Source organism: Capsicum annuum, chromosome 6 (assembly GCF_002878395.1).
Source record: "Capsicum annuum cultivar UCD-10X-F1 chromosome 6, UCD10Xv1.1, whole genome shotgun sequence".
NCBI lineage: Eukaryota > Viridiplantae > Streptophyta > Magnoliopsida > Solanales > Solanaceae > Capsicum > Capsicum annuum.
The window spans coordinates 101,016,500-101,024,087 of record NC_061116.1 but is presented as its reverse complement, the minus strand read 5'-3'; positions in this window follow the sequence as shown (position 1 = coordinate 101,024,087).

Sequence of the window (7,588 nt, the reverse complement as noted above, 5' to 3'; positions counted from 1 at the left end):
ACATTTAGCATGCATTATTTTATAAATTATGGTGATGAGATGATGTTTTACATGTGCAATTCACCCTCATATACTCAGTACATCCTTAAGGTACTGATCCATATATATGTCTATGTGATACATTTTCTTATAATGTAGGTATCAGTTCAGTTGTAGCACGTATACCATATTCAGACAGTTTGTAGCTTCCAGTCCATAGGTGATGAGTCCTCTTAATTCAAGGGCTCGAGCCAGTCATATAGTTTGAGCAGTATTTTATTTATTTATTCAGTCGTATTGATTTGGGATAGCTGGGGGTCATGTCCCGACTACCTATAGTCAATATAGTAGAGGCTTTATCGACAGTCAGTAAAGTTAATGTATTTGATTCCAGTATTATTTTGTAAAACAGAGTTATAATCATTTTAATTTAGTTTTGTGTTGATCATATTCAGAAAAGAGTCATCTTCCGCTTATTTTGTTCAGATTTATGTATTTTATTCAGTTGCTTATGATTTATGCCAGTAGAAGGGTTAGCTTGGAGTCACTTGTGGCCCTAAGCACCGAGTGATATCTCGGGCCCCATTTTTGGGGTGTTACATTTTTTATGCTAGTCTTTTAACAAAACACCAAACTTTCACCCATTGATTCTTTTGAATACCTAATAGGTGTGTTCAACAATTGGTAACCACAACCTCAATCTAGGCATACCTATTTCTAGGATAATACCCATGGCATAGTCAACCTCACATTCACCCTTATATCTAAGATAGTAAAAGTTTAGAAAACTACACGCATAATTGTCTATCATTTCTTTGGCCTGTATATCCCTCTTTCGAGGATGATATGGATTCCTAAGTTCACCGAAAACCCTTCTTTCGAAGATGGCCTTGAACTTTCTAGAGCTTGGATCTTTCACTCATCAAACCCATGTGGGTATTCGGGGATTTCACCCATCAAATCTCAACCAAAATAGGATAGCAATGATAAAACCCATAAACATGAAGTACCAAATAGATGCTAAAAATAACACCCCACACACACTTAAACCCTTGTTCATACATAACCCCAAGAGGGAGATTTAGCTACACATAAGATAAATAAGCACAGATATACCCATAATCACCATTGAAATAACTTGTTGAAGCTCTAAGAGAATGTTACTTCAAACTTGCCTCTCCCACAATAGCAATAATGGAAGTGAGAAAATATTCCACTTAGAAAGTTTCCAATGTATTCTTCACCTAAAATTTATACAATATTTTCTTCTCCAAAAATGGAGGCTATGAAATCTAGAGCTAAAACTTAAAAAATTAGGGAAGATAGAATGTGATACATAAATCAAGGGTTTGGATTTTTTTTGGCCAAAATTGGGGCCAGCCACGTGCATTTCTGGTTTTGCCCTTGTGCAGATTTCTTCTGCTGAGCTGCGATCGCACGAATCTGACTGCGATAGTGGGTAACTTCCGCGATCGTAGTTGGATGACTTTTTCTTGACTACCGTGATTGAGGATAACAAATCGAAACCGCGGTACCTGATTCCTTGCTGCTCCAAGTCTTCAGCTATACTTTTCTTGCTTTGTTTTGATCATTTTCAACTCTAATCTATATCTTTTGATCTCCTCTACTCTATGCCTGCAAGAAGTGGATATTAGTGTATTTTATCACCTATATGTCTCACTCATTCATTTGAAACAAGGTAATGTACACAAATGTTTAGTGAGAATGAGTGGTAAAATCACCACTCATCAACACCCCCAACTTAAAGCATTTGTTTGTCCTCAAGCAACACTACCTCTTTGCACATGTGCTAGGTTAATTTCACTACACCCCTCATTATAAAATTAAATACTCAAGAATGTGTAAGACTTTAAAGAGAAACTAAGCAAAAACAACCAATACTCTAGAGGTGGCTCCCTTTTATCACAATTAAGTTATACTCCATTTGCATCATTGATCGGGAGGTGACAAAGATCACCCACCTCAAATTATTTGCATGCCATCCTCACAAGAAAGAGAATTTCCACACACCAAACGACCAACTATGTAACAAGAAATTTTAAGTGCACAAACTCTCTCTCACACAAAAAAAATCTCAATGCAACAGTGCCATACAATAGGCTTGCCCCTATATTCAATCGCCACTACAAAGAAAGTAAATGATCGAAGATCTCAAAGTAATTTCTAAGCTTGTAATGTAGGTTTGGGTTAGGGTAGAATACCATTTAGGAACAATATGGATACACCCTTCCTTGAACATCGACATCATCTTTTACAATTCTTTCTTTTTCGACTAAGGGCCACTCTTCTTTGTTTTTTTTCTTTTCTTATGACTACAATTTGCTTCCTTCACTCACCACTTTTCTTTCATTTCTTTTTCTTGCAACTTATGTGCAATTCATTCCTTTGTTGGATCATTTATTTTTTCTAAATATTTGTTTTCAACACTTAGGTACATTAGGCATTTTACTTATAATTCGTGGCTCCAAACTTCCTTCCATCTCTTTCACCACCCCTAACTTAGTCGTTAATCCTTAAGTTGCATTTTCAATTTCAAGGAGGTTACAGTTCAAAACACAGATAAAAAGAATGGAACAGTCTTGTAATGAGTTTGCCAAAGAAAGGTCTAAAGGCTCGAAGTGGGTACCGGGGATTACAATCATGTACAGAAGGCTTTTTAGGCTAGAGTGGGTTCCAAAATAAAAGGGTGGCCAAAGGTCATTTCTCCAACCACATACAATCCAAATTAGTTTTGAAAGACTGATGGGGCAAGTTTTAGATAACACAAGTGTACAAGAGATGAATGCCAAAATCTCACCACATGTGTCATGCAAAATTCATCAAGGAAGTTAAAATGTCCCTCCACGAGAGACAAAAGTGGAGTATTTATCACTATTTACAAGTCAACAATTTGCGGTGCCACAAAAAAAAAGATTTGTTGCAACATTGCTCACCTCCATGCCCTTGATATTTCAAAAATTTTGGACGGAAGCGGTTTATTGTTTTGAGATAGCACTATGCACAATTTGCTAAATTATGGCTACAACTAAATCCTAGTCTCACATCTTGGCTCAAAATGGGCTAACTACCCATATGGCTACTCAGACTTCACCAATGGGGTACAAAGTGACCCCAACTTTTACAAAATAAAATGACATAAGTACTCAGACTGCCCTTGCATCCTTTATATTTATGCTATGGATACTCAGAATTCCCCTGCACCTATGTCTCAAAACTTAAATACAATGCTAGTCACGCATAACTAAAATCCACAATAAAATCTGAAGTACTAAAACAAAAACTAAAAACTAAGAGAAAATCATGATAATACATAAAAGCGTGGGCCTCACTCGAGTAACCAAATGTTGCACAGCATCCCAAAACACAATTTAAAACAATATCTAAAAAATCATCCCAAAAATAGTCATCAACCAAGTACATATTCGGGGTTACCCCCAACTAAAACAATGTAGTGTTCACACAACATGTGCCAACAATTAAGGGTAAAAGGATATCCTTGAATATATATAGGAGCTATCATCTCCTGATAACTTAGCATTACCACCACCAGCATCATCAGTTGACTACTCTATAGAGCTCTCATCTTCGCTCTCCAATCTTGGTAAAGGTACATGTTGGTTAGGTTTGAGCACCTTAAAGACGACCTTTACCCCTTTCCACAGCTTTTTGAAAAGAAATTCTCTTTTTTTCCTCTTTTAAATATCTTCTCATGTGACTCCTTGAGGTCCCTATGGGAAACAGCTAAAGCTGAATAGACTCTCTCCAGACTGGCTACTATAGAACCTTGCAATTTTTGCTCTGCTATGTACTTCTCATAATTCATCTGTATTACTTATAAATGACAGGCAGTAGAGGGCTCTCCTAGTCCCTTAAGGCAGTCTGGACAATAATTCCCTCAACCCCTGTATCTGAATAGAGATGTCATAAAAGCATTGGCTGATGAGGGTCTGCAAGTTCTGTGTCCTCTTGAACTGATTTTCCCAAGTCTATCTTCCTCTTCTTGCATTGAACTGGGGTACCCTCGCTTCTGAATTTGAGTGGGAAGATGTGGGAGCCAAGGTACACCCAAGTATCTGTAGCATACTCTACCAATCCTGCTCTTTTACACAGCTCAGTTATAAGAAAAGAAAAAGAGAAGATCAGTACCTCCATGGGTTTGGAAGTACATCCATTCTAAACTCACAAGCTCTCTTACATTCAAAGCGATTCTAGATAGAATACATACCACCATCCGAGCCCAGGCATCTTTGACAATGGTCATATGAGTGAAAGGAGAAACGCTGCTACAGATGATATTCAGCCATAGGCTTGCCTCAGCCTTGAAGTAATTCATTGAAATATCTCTTTTAGTGGTGGCCTAGGTGACTACTTTTCCCGTACATAGGATATTAGCCATCCAAGACCCTGGCTCACATCCCTTAGTATGAAATTGCCCCATGTTAGCATTTAGGAACCCATACACTGCATTAATCTACTCAACTCTTAAATTTACATGTTTACCCCAAATTATCATAGTTGGGTTTGCGAGTGAAACTACGCTGAGGTTTATGTAGAACTCACACACCCACTATTCATTAGCATAGCACGGTTATGGGGCAAAACACATCCACCGAGTAGCAGTAAGCCTAGCATGGAATTCAGGGAACTTCTCCTATACCTTGTCTAATTTTATACCCCTTTTAGGGAGTAGCTTTGTCCTATAGAAATCTTCATAGTAAGAGTGATGGCATTAGGTAACCATGAATCGAGTGTTATCAAAATCTACCATTATTGAGTCTGAGAACCTATAAGCAATGCAGATTTTGCCAACATTAGTGCTATCACAACAAAAATATGCTAGGACAAACGTATAAGTTCATGAGGTAGTGTTATAGAAGGTTTTAGGGGTATCTAAGGTTTGGCAGAATTTTGATGTCTGCCAAAACCTTCCCTCAGGTATGGTGATCGTGGGGCTTTGACCGCAATTATGGTGATGTGATCGCGGTCATTGGGACCTCAATGATAGTTTCTATACCTTACTTTGAAGTTCAATAGTAACCCCCAATCCCTTATTTCGACTAGGCATAACAGCATTCTAAATATTTTATTAAAGCCCAAAATGTGTGATCATAGCCCTTAAACTTGAAAGAATTAGAATTGGACTCTTCGGAGCCTTCAATCAAACACATGGTGCACATGATTGCTTTAACCATTTGAAGAATAAGTTTGGGTACTCAAGCCTTCCCCATTAACGTGCACACTAACTATAATAGCTAACCATAGTAATTACTACAATTAAGCATGTATCTAGCATTGAAAACACCACTTCAGGCCTTTTTCTATACTACAAGTTCTAAACATGCAATTTCGTATAAAACCAAAGAAAGTTCGACAACTTACCAATTGAGGGGATGCGAACCGTTGAATTTATGCTTGGATATGCTATAGAATACCAAAAATTAAAGAGGATTTTGAGAGAAAATAAGAGAGAATAGTGAGGGGGAATGGGCAATTGGATGGTCTTTTTTTAAACTAATTAGACGTCGATCGTGGTCATTGCTCCGCAATCATGGTCACTCAACCTCCGCGATCGTGGGGACATGGACCATGGTTCCAGTAACTGAGACCAACAAACAAATTTCCTGCATGCCCTACTTAATCCATTTGCCAATTTCACACATTCCTTTATCAAATTCAACCAAAATACCTCTAAGCGCCAATATTTTATGGAATATACATGCACAAAACAAGAATAAAAATTAATTCTACTCTCACCTACATAAAGAAAAAGGGTATGTGACACTTTCTGTGGCATGATGTGCTGCCTCCCATCGAGTGCTTGGTTTAATATTGGGGCACGATGCCTCCACCTCTTCTTTTTATGTCTCCACTTAGAATAGCTGAATCTCCATCCTAACTTTCATTCAATATGCAATGAGCGGCAGACGGTTAAAATATTCAAATCTTCCAAGATGAGGCTTATTAGAGATAAAGATATGGCAAGCATATTTTGATCTCACAATTTTGAAGACTTAAACCTTTTACCCAACTTTACATTGATCTTTCAAATTGGCTCCATGGGTAAAAGAGTGTTCATTAATAGGACATTCCTTTTACATTGGAAGTTGAGTTCCTTGTCCATTGATGGATGGTGTTCCATAGGATCCCTTGGAATGTCAAACTCCAAAATATAAGAGTCGGACTCCGCCTCCCTACAATCCTCTATTTGTTCAAAAGGATGGATCCTTATCACATCCTTTAAGCCTAATGTTTAAAAGTGGGTTGAATGAGCTCCAACATCTAATTTTGGGTTAGCCTCCTCTGAAGCATATTCACCCCTAAATGAGCTAGAGTCGTTGTAAGAGATTTTCTTTGATTCTTCTCTTGACTCTATGCACATTTCTTTTATTTTTTATTCTTCTTCCTCATATGATTCAAATGATTGAGAAGCCATCAAGGATTATTCACAGCCAAGATCATCATCATAGCTTGGTTTCTCTTCTTGACATACTTTCTCTTGGGTAATGGGCATGGTAATGATAGTTTCAAGCTTTCCTTAATTGCCCATTACCTCCTTCTTGACACTTGTCCATTCTTGATGTATGTGTTCTAGATTCTCCCTTGTTGTATAAAACTAATCCAAAATGGGTAGTAGCCTTGGGTCATAGCCATTGGAATCGGTGTGTTGCTCATCTTTCTTCTCATCATAAGACCAATTAATCTCATAAGAAGAATTACCATTCTGATTTGTATAATAATGGGGGATTTTAAACAATCATCCCAATGTCCATCTCAACTACCACTAAAAGGACAACCATACTCCATACCAGATCGATATGATGATTCCATCTCTTTCTAGGAAGCATAAGTATAATCTCTCGTAAAGTATGGTCCATCACAATATAGACATAGGCCGTCAATATAGTCATTCTAACCACCAAATTCATATATGTTGAAAGATTCCATAACAAAAAGTAGAAATAAAACAAAATCTACCTACAAAGAAGAAAATCACAAACAAATATTTACAAGCTTGAATTCAAGCAAGTAACTAAAATTTCAAACTAACTTAATATGCCAAATTGTTCCTTGACAACAGTGCCATTCTGATAATGCTTAACTTACACGTTAATTTAAGTTAAAGGCGATCGTCATCAAAATATTTACCCAACTTTGGAGTCAGGGTCAAATCCATGAGGAACAATGTGAGTAGAGATAAAATTAACTCTAAATGATAGATACAAGTTAAATTCAAACCAATGGTACAAAAAAAGAAAAAATAGTGGAGATAGAATCCTACACTAGTATCTCTTTTTTGGTTTTTCTAGTATAAATTCGGGGCTATGAAAAATTAGAGTTTTAACAATTAAGCATGGATCTTGGGATTATGTACTACTAAGAGAGTGACATATGGGTGTTTATCATTAACATTAATTTAGTAAATCAAATATGAGTAGGTTTGGTTATAGATTTTGATGCTAGTATTTCAACAAAACACCAAACTTTCACCCATTGATTCTTTTGAATACCTAATAGGTGTGTTAAACAATTGGTAACCACAACCTAAGTCTAGGCATCCCTATTTCTAGGATGATACCCATGGCATAGT